Consider the following 16,706-nt stretch of genomic DNA (forward strand, 5'->3'; position numbering starts at 1 on the left):
AACCAGTGGGGGGTACTGGAAAAGACTGTTGCAGCTGTAGCCTCTTTTGAGGAGTTGACAAGGGAGGTAAGCTCTTCATCTGCATGTGATGTCATCCCCTTTGTCAGTGTCCTTAAACGCATTCTCACTTGAGAAAAAAAGGCCAACGAGGGAATTGAGACCATGAAAGGCACCTTCCTTGAGGTTGTGAACAGACGTTTCAGAGACGTGGAATCTGAGCCATTATACTCAGTTGCAATGCTACTGGATCCAAGATATAAAGACAGGTATGTAGGTTCTATGATAATTTTATTTAGTATGATTCTGTGTGTGTGAGAGACAGAGAGAGAGAGATTTACACACACAAATCCCACACCTGTCAGTGTGTGTGTGTGGAATTTTTACTTATGCACATCTAACGACAGTATTTCATATTATGCATGGATTTGGGATGGGATGGGATTAACCACTTGATATCAATGGTAAGCTTATTTCAAATGTTACATACATGCGTATTTTTATCATACCAGGTACTTTAAAAATGCAGAAACTTCCAGACATGCAAAGGATGCATTAATGGCAGAGGTAAGGAAGATGGAATTGTTGAGGAGGACCACATCAGCATCCTCAAAGCCAGCAAAGAAGACTCCATGGGTGGAGGATGCAAGCAAGAGCATTTTAGATGAAATCCTGGAGGAAAGCAAAGCAGAACCTGGTCCTGAGTCAACCATCACAAGTGCACGCGTGCGTGCAGACTTACCTCAGGGAAACAACTATTTGGCACTCGAACAATCCTCTGCTGTGCTGGAAAGTCAACCGACCAACCTATACTGCCCTCCGTCCCGGGCACGGCAACCAAATATCTCTGTGCACCTTCAACAAGTGTGGAGAGTGAGAGGCTCTTCAGCACAGCCTCCATTATTATTGATGAAAGGAGGAGCAGGCTGACAGCTGAGAAGGCTGAAATGCTAAATCTTTCTGAAGGAGAATCTGCCCCTCATATTAAAGTGAACAAACTTAAGTCACATAGGGACTGTAAAAAAGATGAGCCAGGCAGCTACTGCTATGTCTTATCTTCTTAAGAGGAAAACTTGAACCAAATATTTTAGTTTACATTGCAATTCATTATTTTTAGTTTTAGTTATTTAAGTTATGGTTTACATTTCAACTTGTTTTTTGCGAATTCAGTTATATCCAGAATTTACTGTGGAATTATAATTCCTTTGTTATTCTAAATACTCAGATTTAAACTTTTGCACAAAGTTGCACTTTAAATTTCATCTTAAATGTTTGAATGGTGCTGACCAATCAGAAATGCTGCTAAAAGTTCTGTGTGAGAAAGTTTACATAAAAGGAAGCAGCAGTATTGCATAACTGAGTCATGTTGTGGGCTGTGTATTTGTTCCTTTAGGGGAGTAGAATATTTGTTTCACAGTTTGAACATTATGTTTTCTAGATGGCTAGATTAAGCAAAGTGAATCCATACAAATGTATTATTAACCGCTTAGTTGTTTAAGAGATGGAAAAAGACGGTATCTGATTGATCTCAGCAGATACTCAAGGTTGCAGTATCGGACATGAAAAAGTGATATCGAGCCATCCCTAGAGATAATGTTTGTCTCGTCAGTCAGCATGACAACTGCAAGCTGATGTCTATTTATTTTCTTTTCTTTGCTTGAAACTAAAATTGTTGATAAATATAATTAAGGCTGCAACTAACAATTACTTTCAATTAATCAAAAAATATTAAATTTACGCATGTGTTTCCCATCCGTTAATTTATTTGTGGTGGCCAATCGCCAATTGATTTTCTGTTTTTGGAGCTGCGCACCCCGCTCTTGCGCTCTCTCTCTCTCTGATGTACACCCAGATAGACGCGGACACAACTGCACCGTGACTCTTTCCCCCCGCCACCGCACACAAACAGCTTCCTCTGAGCTTTTACCCTGCAGTCACGTTATGCCATCTACTCCTGAGAGGCGCGGTAGCACTATCTCCACTTAAAAACTTAAACACTTAAAGATCAATTATGCCTCTACGTCGCTTTTTAAAGCATTGACCGTATACTGTAAAAACAAGGAACTTCATTCGGGTGCACCTCGTAAACTCAAATCCATATTCAAATGGTTTAAAATGGTTTTAAAATAGGAAAGTTTCTTTTTTTTCTTTGTTGAAATACATATAGTACATACATACAATACATATACACACAAATACATACATACAATACATACATCTGTCATTACTTTGTTGTTCTACAGCATTTTTTAAATCCCCCTCATCCCCCCGCGCTACTGCCAGATGTAATATTCTCAGTGTGTCTGCAGTACAGGCATTGCCGGAGGTGACTGTACTGAACTCCAGCCACTATGTGACTGCCAGGTAAGTGCTTGGACAGCCCTCGAGGGAATACAGCTGCACAGCATCTCACTGAAAAGTGTTCAGTCCACTTTACTATGCCCTGTTAAGGGACCGCGGTGGGGAGGCCACATTGCTTTGATCACAGCCAACTTGAAAAGTTTCTTAAATAAGCTTAACAGCAGCTTCTGTAGGAGGTGGAGGTTCTAGCTTTAGCATAAGAATGTAAAGGCCACATTAACTTATACAGGAAATACACACAGTCCACAGTAAATGGATATTTGACAAAAAGAGAACTTCAATGTTACATATGCTTGCCTGTATCTAAGCAAAAAATAGACCTTATTCACAATGAGAGGGTAGAGTCTGATAAAGCCAATACAGACTAATTTGTGGTGTTTAAGACTGGAATCAAGAGACAAAGAAGAAACTATAACAGTTTTATAAGAAGGCTGAATAGAATTTAGGTATTTAGACCTAAAAAAAACTCCAGGCTGTTTCTGCAAGAGAACATGCTGTCCTTCTCTATTCGGCACACTGCATGGCTATTGGATGTGCACATTTTCTCGAATAAAAACACTGACCAAAGGGCTTGTTGCTCATAAAATATTGAGCCCTTAGGAGTGAGGTAGTTCTCCATCTAAAAAAAATAAAGCCGTTTTCTTTTAATATTCACCTTGCAGCAGTTCAAGCAGCAACAAACTAATAGTATCACTATGAGGTTAAAAAAAAAAAAAAAAAGAAAGAAAAAAGAAAAAAGGCAAGTTGTGGGTTCACAGATATGAGCGTTTACTATATGGTCAGAGGAGACATTTTTGATGGCTGAATGTATTTGTGAGTTCCAGTCTCCGGGGACTTTGAACAGACACGAAATAAATGCATACAGAGTGTGCTTCATGTATGAAAAGTGAGAAAAACAGATTTTCCAGGCAGGTATTACATGAGGGAGACACAATTAGAAACAGAGTGTAGTTTGAAATCACAGTGGATGCTGTGTGGGTGTCTGCACGTTTACGTCTGGGGACTAGAATTTATTTATAAGCTTGAGCTCAAGTGGAGGCTTAAGTTGTTTTTTTGGGTTAACACAACCAAATCATACGGTAACTAAAGGGCCTAATGGCATCTGAAACCTCCTAATCCACACCTTTGACACCAGAAATGAGGGTGCTGCATCTGAAAATACGACGATACACTTCAGGTGGTGCAGAGGTGAGAAAGTTGCAGAATCTGAACAAGGTTCCTCTTATTCTTCAAATATCTATTTGCATCACATTTCAGCCATGGTGGCTGTACACATAAAATACCTCTAAAGAGAGACTGTCCGCCCTTATCCTCATTTGCTTGTAGATCAAAAAGACATTCAAAACAATCCATTCCAGGAAATGAGATCAGGGAGGCAGGATGTTATGAGAGTAGGTTTTTCAAAGGCCCCACCTTTGAGTGTGTGGACAAGTATGAACCTGTTTGTTTTCCCTGTTTGATGTTTGCATGACACGGTGTGCAACTAGAGCCCGACCGATATATCGGTCAGCTGATATTATTGGCCGATAATGGCCAATCCTAAATATATCGATATCGGCATACATGTTGTCCAATATGTGCCGATATAATTTTTTTATTTTTTAAAGTTGTACAGACAGCATTTTATGTATATTTGATCCTTTTTTAAATTCAACTTTAATATATATATATACTTTTTTTTGTTCTATAGATTTGTTTTATTTATTGTTGTTATTAAATTCCCAGTGAAGTTTACTGTTTACAATAAAAGGTTATTGTTAAACTGTAAAATACCATGCCTCCATTACAAAATCTTTGTCACAAGTGTTCCATAACCACATTTGAGGGATCATTGCAAAAAATGTGTGTTTATGTATATATAAAAGATTATCAGCCGATATAGCGATATTAGAATATTTTTACTCCCTAATATCAGTAATGGCATCGGCCCCAAAACTCAAGTATTGTTGGGGCCCTATGTATAACAGAGCTTGTTTAAAGCATACTGAACCCTTAACACTAGGAGTGGGAATTACAGATGAACTCACAGTGCTATCATGATATTCCTCCCACAGTAGAGATAACTCACAACAACAGCGATTCATGATACATGATATACCACAAAGAAATAATCAATGAAATATCACGATATCTGTAACTGAAGGAGAAAGAAAAATTATTTCAACACTGATAACTAGCCTCCATTTGTGCCACTCACAGAGCAGCTGGTAGTGTTAGCAAGTCTGATAAGAGACAACAGAGAGTTGACGTGCTAATAACCTAAAGATTTATTCCTTTTCTGTTTTCTGCAGTAAACAGCACACAACCCGCTGATAACTAACTGTGCTGTATTCAGAGCTTTATTAGATATTCAGGGCTGACAAGTGACGACAGTAACGTTAACGTGATAAACAGCAAGGCTACAGCTACGTGCTGACACTGCCCCACAGACACACACAAGTACCAGACAGAATCTAATAATGTATTGCAAGTGGAAATGTTGCAATATCGATTTTTTTGTCCCACCCCTACTTAACACTAACTCAGTTAATCAACTCTATGGATAATTAATACAGTCGGACTCACCAGTCACTTGAAAACAAAATCCGTCCTTCGTTACTTCCTGCAATGCATTGAAGATATACCTGAACTAAAAATTACACCTCTCAAAAATGGTAGGGCCTGCAGAGAAGGCCCTGAAGGCCCCGACAGACCTGACCTCCTCTGCTAACTCCCTATTCTAGTTGCAGGACCTGCAAACCTGTGTTTTGGTTACTTGAACCCAAAAGTAAAGGAGTGAGGATACTGACAGTAAGGATGTCCTGTCCAATTCATGCTGTGTTCATTTTACAAATTTCCCTTAAAACTAATAAATTCCATTCGAACTTAGCTGAACATAATTTATAATTATGGCATAGATAATAAACACATTGATTGATTGACTGATTAAAGTAAAATTGATAAGGCTTCGAGGAGCCAGCTGCCATCACTACAAGCAACCACAATGCATTCAGCTGAAAGTTGCCAGTTAACAAGGTCACCGAAACAGGTTCGGTTCAACCAGTGACCATGTTATGTGGTGGCTTTCAGCTCAATGTGTCGTGGTTGTCATGGTGACAGCAGCTGTTGAAAACATGAACAGAACATGTAAGTGTCCTCCTAAAAGTCTAAAATGTGGGTGCGGGCCCGCCCATAAAAGCCAAATGCCCAGCCAGTTACTGTCCTCTGGCACCGGGACTGGCTGTCCATCTGTTGTATGCACTGAAGAGAACATAAATAAATCCGAAAACAAGACAACAAGGTATAAACTTGTGAAGCAATAATCAGTATTTAATCTCACCATATGAACTGCCACACACTGTGTGAGACAGAGGTCACACAGATGATAGTAACCATCTCATCAACACTGTTTATACACAGTAAAGTTTGACTTGGAGCAAATCAAAATTCTGCATTTCTCACACTTTTCATCTGAAAAATCTCTGTCAGATAAAGAAATTGCTGACTGTAATTTAATCCTAGAAGTCATTTTTCACAAATGGAATTCCTGTTACAAGACTGTCGTTAATGCTGAGGCACTTATACAGGTATTGATTTTGTACTATCTTTTTAGGGACTGCTGTAAAATGAACCTTTTTAAAACTTAGCCGATACAAGGTATAATATTTCTCTATATACTGCTGTACTTTCTCAACTCGTACCATCAAGAGATAAAATTTTTTTTTTTTTTTTTTTTTTTAATCACACAAGAGAAAATGAGACACTGCACACAAGAGCAAAGGCGGACTGGAACAGTCACCTCAGAAGTCACTTGAAATTCTGAAATGAAAATTGAACTCAAAGAAGAAGCATATGCAGAGGCTAAATGGACCGCGTCTCTTTTTCATCCCCTTAATGAACCCACTTCTACAGGTCCACTCTGCTTTAGCCACAGGAGGCAATGAGGTTATTACCATGTAGGACATCAGACTTCACCCTGTGTAATTACACCGCCAGTATCTGAGCTCTCTTAAGGGTCCACTGCAGTTGATCACATCTTGAAACCCCAAAGTGCAGCTGTTAAGAATAGCCTGTAGACTGAATTGCTGGCTATCTAAGCACATATAAATGAGCGACTGAAGACAGGATGATGTCAAAACTAATGTCTTGTATAAAAACAATTAAGTTGAGCTGTTTTATACAGTATTCTCTATTTCACATCTGCCACTGTTGCCATTTCTGTAGCATAGTCTCTTGGCCAGTGAGGATCAGAGAGTATCTTTGCTTACATATAGTATGTGTGTTCTCTCTGATGGTTGGAAGTATTATTACCCTTTACTTAAAAAGTCAAAAGCTCAAATTTCAGGGGTTAAACCTTCCCTACATATCCTGCCAAGCCCTAATCCTGCCGCTGCTTCAACATGATGACATAATGAAAGGCTTCCTCCTCCCTTCATTTCCACTGCTCACCTTCTTTCCTTCCCCCACATCTGCCTTATTCTGTGACCTACATTTAACTGTGCTGCTGTGCATACAGATGTAAACGCAGACACCGCTCCAGTGACTGCGTTAGTGTCTATAATATGCGTTTCTTCCAAAGTCAGTCATTTTAACGTTATATCTAACCCACACAAAGAACTGAATTAATATTGCATTCACTACTGCATCTCTTTTCAAATGTGTGTGTGTGTGTGTGTGTGTGTAGTTATTTCACTATGTCTCTGCTTGCTTGTCTTTGTGTGGAAATGTGACTTACTACCAGTGGTAGATCAACTAGCTCTTCTCCACTGGCACCTAGCATGTGGAGCTGAGAACACACTGCAGGCGATACAGCTCATTCCAGCCATCCAACGGCCTGCCAATCACATACACTGGAGCATGCAATCGCATGACTGCATGCACGCATACAGATGCACAGCTAAGTACAGACCAGCTTTCAAACCTAGACCAAACTTTAGCTAAAAATACCATGAAACAGAAGTGAAATTTCAGTTTCTTCTGCTCAAAAGTAAGATGGTTAATGATGTTGTGTGGAGACACACAGCAGACGACTTAGGTAAAAAAAAAAAAAAAAAAAATCCAGGCAAGCCTATTGTTGCCTGACAACTTGCAGGGACTTGAATGTAATGCATGTCAGCTCGAGTGTTACTCTCCAAAAGTCTGGTTGCATTGCTTTTAACCTAGTGTATAAAATATAGCTCTGTTTTCTATAGAGCTGTGATAATTAGTCAATCAACAGAAAATTAATTGACATCTATTTTGATAATCATCATTTCATTTGTTTTTAAAGCAAAAATGCATTTGCTGCTGCAAACATTTGCTGGTTTCTGCTTCTCAAATGTGACAATTTGATGCTTTTCTTTGTCATACCTGACAGTAAATTGATTACTTTTTTGTTTTGGACTGTTGAACAAATAAAATAAGACATTTAAAGATCACCTTTTTCTGACATTTTATGGACAAAATGATTAATCGAGAAAATAATCGGCAGATTATTCAACAATGAAAATAACCATTAGTTAGTTTTCTTATTGACTATAAAAGTAAAATGTACCTTTTTTATGGCCATAGATACTCTGCAGTACACTTGCCAGTCTAACTTGAGCTGAAACAATCAACAGAAGATTATCAGAAACAATTAATATGATTATTTAAGACTCTTTTTTTCCCTTTTTGAAACATTCACGGTTTCTAGCATCTGAAATGTGATTATTGCTCGTTTTCTTTGTCTGCTATGATAAAAAACTGAACACTTCTGAGTTTTGGACTGTTGTCAGACAAAAAATACATTATAATATTACAATATGCCAAATTAGCCTCTAGGAACATGTGACTGGCATTTTTCACTGTTTTCTGACAGTTTATATTCTTCACATGTAGCCACAGTGTGTACAGAGTGGCACCGTTTACAGATGAAAAACATTTTGTCAGGGCTCTCAGGTGAACAAACTGTAATGGTGACATTGTTTCTAAATTCCCTTACACATATATTAGGCATTTCAGTACTGCAATTCATTGTTACTTACTGGCCAATAGATACCACTATATCTGCAAAAAGCTAATATATCAAGCCAGTCAATTTATCAGTCTGGCTCTGGTCCTGATTTTCCCATATGTTCACCAGCTAGCTGCAAACTTTGTCTGTCTGCTGTTTGGAGCTGGGTAGATAGTGTGCAGTTGATTTTTAGAGTTATTTTACTGAAAACAAGGTTAATGATGATGATGATGATGATAATCCTCTGTAGTTTGTCTCTACATGTTACCCCTTTAAGGCAAAGCAAGTTTATTTATAAGGCACATTTCAGCAACAATGCAATTCAAAGTGCTTTACATAAAACGTTAAAAGCATTGAGACAAAGAAACACATGATGAAAGGGCTTTAAATACAATCAAAAGAGCTAAGAGAACAGAAAATAAAAATAAGCTAAAATGGAATAAGAGAGGCATAAAATTCAAGAATAAAACTTACAGTGCAGTGTAAGAAATGAATAATTATTTGATATAATAAAAGTCAGTTGCAGACAGCAAAGTCTTCAGCTTTGATATAAAAGAACTAAGAGTTGCAGCAGATCTGCAGTTTTCTGGGAGTTTGTTCCAGATATGTGGAACATAAAAACTGAACACTGCATCTTCATGTTTAGTTTTGACTCTGGGAACAGAAAGCAGAGAAAGAGGTCTGGATGGTTCATAATGTAGCAGCAGATTAGAAATGTATTTTGGTCTTCAGTCTTTTTTGACAGACAGGAAGTCAGTGTAAAGATCTGAGAACTGGAGCGACGTGATCCACTTTCTTGGTATTAGTAAGGACTCGAGCAGCAGTGCTCTGAATCAGCTGCAGCTATCTGATTGATTTTTTAGAGAGACCTGTAAAGACACCGTTACAGTAGTCGAGTCTACTGAAGATAAATGCATGGACAAGTTTTTCCAAATCTTGCTAAGACATAAGCCCTTTAATTCTCAACATATTCTTCAGGTGATAGTGGGCTGACTTTGTCAGTCTTAATGTGGCTGTTGAAATTCAGGTCTACTTCCATCAAGATTTCTGGCTTGGTTTGTGGTTTTTAACATTACTGACTGAAGCTCAGTGCTGCCTTTGAATTGTTCTTCCTTGGCTCCAAAAACAATTACTTCAGTTTTGTCTTTGTTTAATTGAAGAAAATTCTAGTACATCCAATCATTGTTTTGTTCTATGCACTTATTCAGTGCGTCATCTGCATCATTATGGTAACATATATCGTTGTTTTCCATAGTCTGAGCCAGTGGAAGAATGTAGATGTTGAATAGAAGAGGCCCCAGAATGGAGCCTTGGGGGCCTTTTGATGTTAAAATGTGAACCTGCTACGCAAAGTGCGTACAGGTTGGCAGGTCTGTAGTTATATGTTGTGGTTGACCGTGTTGAATGCAGCACAAAGATCCAGAAATACTAAGACTGAAATTCTGCCACTAACTGTGTCTCAGCGGATGTCATTGAAGACCTTACCAAGAGCAGGCTCAGTGCTGTGGTGTGGTCGAAATCCTGACTGGAAGACATCAAACTAGTTATTTACTGCCAAGAAGTTGTTTAGCTGTTGAGGAATTCAGCTGAAAAGCCACAAAAGAAGTAAAATTTCCATAATATATCTGCTTGCATTGGAGGGAATCATTAAACAAAATAGCCACTCCACCTCCTTTCTTATGCACTCTAGCTTCACTCATAAAATGGAAGTTGGGAGGGGCTGACTCGATAATAGCTGCACTGCTATCTTGATCTAACCAATATTCAGTTAAAAAACAAAAATCAAGGTTGTGCTTGATAATAAAATCATTGATTAAAAATGTTTTTCCTGCCAAGGACCAGACATTTAATTAAGCTAGATTTATCAAGTTAAAAGCATTATCTGCCAAATTTTTTGGGACAGGCTGTGGCGAGGAATGGATGATAAATTTGAAAAATTTGCAGAATTGGTTGGGTGCTTCCTGTTTCTTTAAGACAGAGTGATTAGACCCATTAATATAAAAACATTGATCAGGGCAGCTTTATGTTTGCTTTTGGAATTTCCTTGAAGCAAAATTTCCACGGTTGGGTGTATCTGATGTTAGATAAGTTTCATGGTAACATATCTGATTTTCAGCGAATTTTACTTTCTTGTAAATTCGCCGTCTCCACAGTAAAAGAGAAAATACGTGTTTTATATATTAACAAGAAAACTGATGTCTTCAGTTTCCTTGATTTGTCTGATGGTCCAAAATCTTAAGATTTGCAATTTGCTGTCATATTTGATAAAGAAAAACAGCAAAATGTCTCATTTGAGAAGCTGGAACCAAGAAACGTTTGGCATTTTTGCTAGAAATATAACTAAAATGATTAATTGGATACCAGAAAAGTTTCCACTTAATTTTCTTGTGATCGACTAATCTATTTATCAACTAATCATTGCAGTTTTAATACATGCACACGCAGACAGGAAAAGATTAGACTATGTTCTTCGTTATGTGAAATGAGCAAAGCAAGAAGGAAGTTGTCTTTCATCTCAATTCTCTCTTGGTGGTATCAGGATCAGACTCATGAGGGAGGGCTTCATGCTGCTATAATACCAGGTCTAGCAAGGTCAGACCAGAAAGTACTAACTCCATTACAGACTGATCCCACTGAGGCAGATTAAGTCCATCCTGTCCCCTACTATCCTCCTTCAACCACAGCACCGATTATATCATCGGAGCAAAAATGTCTATTTTTGCAAAGGCGCACTTTGAAACCCATTAATCTTGCTCTAAAGAAGCGACTACATCCAAAAATGGCCGAGAGGTGCAGGGAGGCGGAAGTGTCTCACACACACCTGTCACAGTCCATCTGCTGTAGAAAATTCCCACCTGATCCACAACACAGAGAAGAGACCATTAGGTCTACATGCTGCAACTATGTGTATGTGCTTGCATGCACACAATCAACCTTCATTCTGCAGAGAACAGTGCAGACATCCATAGCATACTACTGAGATGACACCTGGACACACACACGCACACACCTGGACATGGTCGCTGCGCTACCAATTAGCCCCTCTCTTTCTATCAGAGCACCATGTGAAGTGTTCATGCGCCTTGTAATTATGAGTGCGGAGGATGTTTCATTTAAAAATCAGCCCTACTGACACAGCCCTTGAGAGAAAACAAGCCTGACTCACTCAGTCAGTAACAGACAAGAGAAAGTCATCAGACATCCACTGGCTGTTCAACATCTAAACAGGAGGCTGACTTTAAAGTTTAAACCTAACAACACAGTCCATAAAGTGCTCAGCAAGCCACAGTCACAAGAAAAAGACATTAAAACACTAATGTTTGGTGTAGAAAGTGACTTCCACTTTACATCAGATAACACAGTGCCGGGAAGAGTTGAATCATCCTGACCTTCTGAGCACATTACCTTCTGATAAATGACCAAGGACAGCAGTTCTTGATGACAGGCTTTCACGGTGCACAGAGCCCTCTCGAATACAGCCTGCCGACAGCAAGGTCCTGTGAAGGAAATGTGGCTCCACACCACCTCACATTACAGGCCATAAATACAGCTGGGAGCGCTGATGTCCACAGCAGGCAAGCGTTTGATGTGAGAAAGTAGTGAAAGTCCACTTCAAGCTCATTTCGCTGTCCGTTCCCTTTCTTGTGGAGGCTGAATGGACATAAAAAAGCTTGTACTATCAGCCAGTATGACTGGTCACCCTCTCCCACCTACAGCACAGTGACCCTCACTTTTTCTGGACTAGGCAGAGATTCACAATGAAATACAAAGAATATAAAATCAACATTTCTTTGGTCTCAAAATAAGACCTTACAGCCACACAGGTTAATATATATGTTAATGCTTCAAAAAAAAAAAAAAAAAAAGATGCTGACAAGATTTATTCATATCAGCATTCCATACACTGGATGTTGTGTTTGAGAAAAAAATGAAATCATGCTTGACTGTCCAGAGAACAAGCCCACTAATCTAAAGCTTTACAGCCATTTTCAGACAGCTTAACCTCTCTATAATCTGTTTGAACTCTGGACACTTACTTCTAAACATGGACTAAGATTAGCAGCCTATCACGGACTTATAGTACAACTATGAAAGCTACACCACAATAAGCTGCTCAAACATCCCATGTCTCCGTTTAAGAAGCCACAACACAAAGACCAGAGCAATATACAACGGCACAAAGACGCACACAAACGAGTGCCTAAACAACATCTCTCAGGAAGTTTACAATCTTGTGAAGACGGCTAATTACGTCCATGTGTTTCTCATGAGGAGTCCTGTCCTCTGAGCAATCACACACACACACATACACACACTCAGCCAGGAGTGAGGGGCACAGCTGGTCTTGATGACTCCGGCGCTGCAGCTTTTGAAGGCTGAGCTCAGATAACTGCTGCTCTGGTCAGTGAGCGAGCATCTGAAATTACACCTGCCCTGCCCACTTCTCTCTAATGTATCCTCACACACAGTCTGGAACAGATGAAAAATGAAACTCTACCTCTAGCTTCGACTGACAGTAAAATTATATATGAGCATATTAGGATTAACTAAAAAGAAGGAGACCTAAATCTTTGAGCCTTGTCATTTCATTTGGACTTTCTGTCTGGGTAGATGTGAGATACCGAGCGTTGAAATTTAAAATAAGTTAAGGGAAATGTCATTTTTTTATTAAACATATTTAACCCCCATTTTTTTCCATCAATATTAATAGCCTTTATTAAAAAAAAAGACTTTATACCTTCCAATTTTAAGTTGACAGTTTCTAACCTCATTCTTATGTGAAGCAATTTCACCTTATGGTTAAATCAATGTGACTGTTCTGAGCAGCCTCAAGGCTGCAGTGGTGCAATATTTAAAAAGTGCTTTATTGTGCCGCTAGTGAATGAATCGACCATTGCACGTCTGTCTTTCAGAGACAGAAAGTCTGCATCCCTTTACAGTGTGCAGACAATAAAGAAATGTGTCCTTGAAGAATAACTCTTGCCATTTCTTTCCTGGAATCCATTTTCCCATCCCTGAACATGAACACATCAATGAGAATCATATGTGATATTTTAGAAATGAAGTGTATGTTTTGTATTGCTTGCTTTGTTCACTATCAGTTTAACCATGAATGTGAACACAGGAATTCAGTCATCACACCTTACTGGAATAGATGTTAATTATCTGATCCAGAATGTCTCTTGGCTGCACTCTCGTCCGCATAAATCGCCTCCTCCCCAGACTTCCTCTGGTCCGATGCTAATGAGAGCAGTCAATCTTTGACTAACAAGTTTAACTCCGTTATTGGGTCATCACTAACTGCTGCTATGCATTTTATCCTTTAGTATTTTTTGGACTAGCAGTATTTTCTCGCTGCTAGTCCACCTCCAAAAAGGTGCTTTTCAACCCACTGACTGGTGTGTTGGTTTTACAATGAAACATTTCAGCAGAAAAAGTGTGAATGAAAATTCTCACACTGTTTTCATATAACTGTTACACAGTGACCATTGCTTTAATTTATCCTTGTTTACCCCTTCTCAGCTAGCTGCAGCTGTCTGTCCCCGTGTGCTGCTGTGTACATCAGCTCAACAATAATCAGGAAAGCTGTGAGGAACTGGATAAACTGAAAACAAACATGAACCTACAGAAACACTGCAGAAACCAAGGTTTCTCATTCAGAAACATATGAGTCTCATGCTCAATATGCTGAAAAATCCATGCGCTCCATGAGTTGCTGATATTTTGAGAATCCATCAGCTGTATGGGACAACACTGAAGACCACCAACCTGCTGAGCAAAATATCAGCAACTCTCCTGTGAAGCAACCAATGAGATTTTGATCAGATTGGTGGAAAAATGCGAGAAAATAGGGTCTGTGTGGAAAATGGCTGCAGATATGCTGTACGGTGGTTTGCTGTGGAAGGATTTAAGTGGAATATTGTGCAAAGAAAGCAGCTCTCCTGCACACCTGTACTCTCTCTGAATACCCAGAGGGATGGGGCGCCATTTGAGACAATGAATATCCAGCTGCAGAGACAAAGAGGTGCCAGCCAGTGTGCAGCGGTAATTAGATAGTTATGTGTAAAAGCAACAATGCAGATGTTCTATTAGAGTCACAACCCTTTCATAGACCAGTGGCGTGTGTGTGTGTGCATTTATCAGTTAACCATTAGCACATTCATAATGCATCCTTGAGAGTGGGTGCCAACATCTATGGCTCACTTACTATAAAAGAAAATGTCCTGGAAAAGAAAAGATGAATAATTTAGCTAGTTTTATATGATGTGCATGCAAAATCTTTTAGCTCTATCCCCGGGGGTTAAAAACACTGTCCACACAGTCCAACTTTTGTCCTCATCATAACCCTCAAAGAGCTCAAAACACACACCAGTAAAAACAGAGCTCGCAGAATTAAGCAGCAGCTGCATACACAAACAAAATTACACTTTTCTGACACAATGTCACCATCGCCCCGTGAGAAGCTTTGTGTTTTCTTCCCTGTGCTGTTTATGCTGCACAGGGAAGAAAATACCAAGAACAGACTGGTGCCTTTGATTCCAGCAGTGTGTGTGTGTGTGTGTGTGTGTGTGTGTGTGTGTGTGTGTGTGTGTGTGTGTGTGTGAGTGTGCGTGCGTAAATGAGTTCGGGTGTACTCTCATCCACTGCCGCTGTTCTTGAAGGTGATGTGACCCTGTGTTTCAGAACATTGGGACAGACAGCTCAGAGTGATAAACCTACACTTTTCCTGTTGATGATATCAAGGCAACTTCAAAGGCAACACGCAGCGCACCCCCACACACTCAAAAACAGAAAACACTTAATTACCCTTGACACTTGCATGTTTTCCTCCACAATAAAATGCCCTCGATTGTGTGACGTGACGGCAATTAGGAATGTAACACTTTTGTGTTTAAAGCACACGGTCTAATGTTACTAATTAAATTGCTTTAAACAAAAGCAGGCTCCAGCTCTGAAGCCGTGCAGCTGTGGATATGAAAGTGCTGTGATGTGAAACGTTGCTAAACATGAACTTTCTGACCTTTCCATGCGTTTCCCCTTTATCGAACATCAATATAATGTTACAATATGAATTTACAGCGTTTCTATCATTTATAAGCATGCATTCTGGTGTCAGTATATTAATAAATATTGCTTGAACATGTCTTCCCCTGCTGCTCTTTTGTTGGCCCAGGTGTCCTGTTTTGAATGGGGGTACAAAATTGTTTAACAGCACTTGAGGGTCAAGGGAAGAATAAAGCTCTGCATCTTCCTCTCAAGTTGTAGAGCAGGCCTGGCTTCACTGTGAATGAACTGCTCCTCTAGTGTGGAGAAAACCCACATTTTCTGTAAAAGGGACTCAGTGGCTCTGATAGTGGTCTAGTTACGTGGATTCACCCAACAGGAGAAACGTCATTAACTGACCTACTAATACTCAGCTGTACATCTGTCAATAATGCTCCTCGTCTTTATTAACGCGTTTTATGTGTGAAACCTTTAAAAAAAAAAAAAGGAGGCGCGCCGTGACTGCATGTAGTTCTGGTTAATGAGCTCTCTCCTTCTCTCTGTGTGATAATCACGGTAAAGTAACGGAGACAAAGGGTACAACCTGCATTTTCCGTGCGCGTGTTTCATCTATAACAATCCTATTTATTCAGTCTTTTTTTGCCAAACATCGCTGCATGCACATCTCTCTCCCTGCGCTGCTCTGTGTCCTGCACAAAGCAGCAAATGCAGATCTGTATGGAAATCCTGCAGAAGGCGAACAAAGCCTTACCTAAAAACTGTGTCGGTCCTCACTGGATGCTGCTGCCGCTGCTGCTGCTGCTGCTGTCCGGCCGGCGGGCCATTTTCCTCCCGTTCGCCTTGTTGCACAAGGAGCATGCGGCTTGGTTTGGCTCTCCGTTCACTGTGAAGATACCCACTACTACGCTAAGCGGAGCGGAGGCTGTGTTGTCTGTCACATTGTTGCTGGTCCGTTTTTCTTTTTTTTCTCTCTCTCGCATCCACATCTTTGAGTTTGAGGGCGGAGTCAACGAGGGATCAGGGTTGATTTTTTTTACATCGAGGCAACGAGGTGGTTGGTGGGGCCTGAAGGGAAGGAAAGGAAGGAAAGGAGGGAAGGGTATATTTATATTGAATTTAATAACTTGTGTCAGCTCTGTGCAGTTCAGATAAGAGAGGGTTTTTAAGGAAAGAAGTTAGGCCTTTTTCACTGCAGATGTTTTGACTTGTCATAGCAGGAGAAGCACAGGTGTTACTAATAACACTAATGATGGCTGTGTTGTCATCAAGTGTCCCTGTAAAACGTGACAGTGAGCCAGCATGAGAGACCCAGGATCCTGAAGCCGTCATTCATTTTATTATTTACACCTTTCCTTTTCCTACTGTGAGATGTCAAGATATCTTTTTTGGA

The 16,706-nt window shown here is 39.7% G+C and overlaps 1 protein-coding gene across 2 annotated transcripts in view; it reads right to left on the reverse strand.

Annotated features, from left to right (window-relative positions):
* st6gal2a (ST6 beta-galactosamide alpha-2,6-sialyltranferase 2a) overlaps nt 1–16,421 on the reverse strand; it is a 51,306-nt gene extending 34,885 nt beyond the window's left edge. The window contains exon 1 of one of the 2 annotated variants that reach the window (XM_044366156.1): nt 16,068–16,421. The gene's annotated coding sequence lies outside the window, so the exon portion shown is untranslated. Of the gene's footprint in view, nt 1–4,923; nt 4,986–16,067 lie in introns of those variants that run through there. The other variant, XM_044366157.1, reaches the window with a different exon arrangement.
* Between the last annotated feature and the right edge of the window lie 285 nt (nt 16,422–16,706).

The sequence above is a fragment of the Thunnus albacares genome, chromosome 11 (assembly GCF_914725855.1).
Source record: "Thunnus albacares chromosome 11, fThuAlb1.1, whole genome shotgun sequence".
Classification (NCBI taxonomy): Eukaryota; Metazoa; Chordata; class Actinopteri; order Scombriformes; family Scombridae; genus Thunnus; species Thunnus albacares.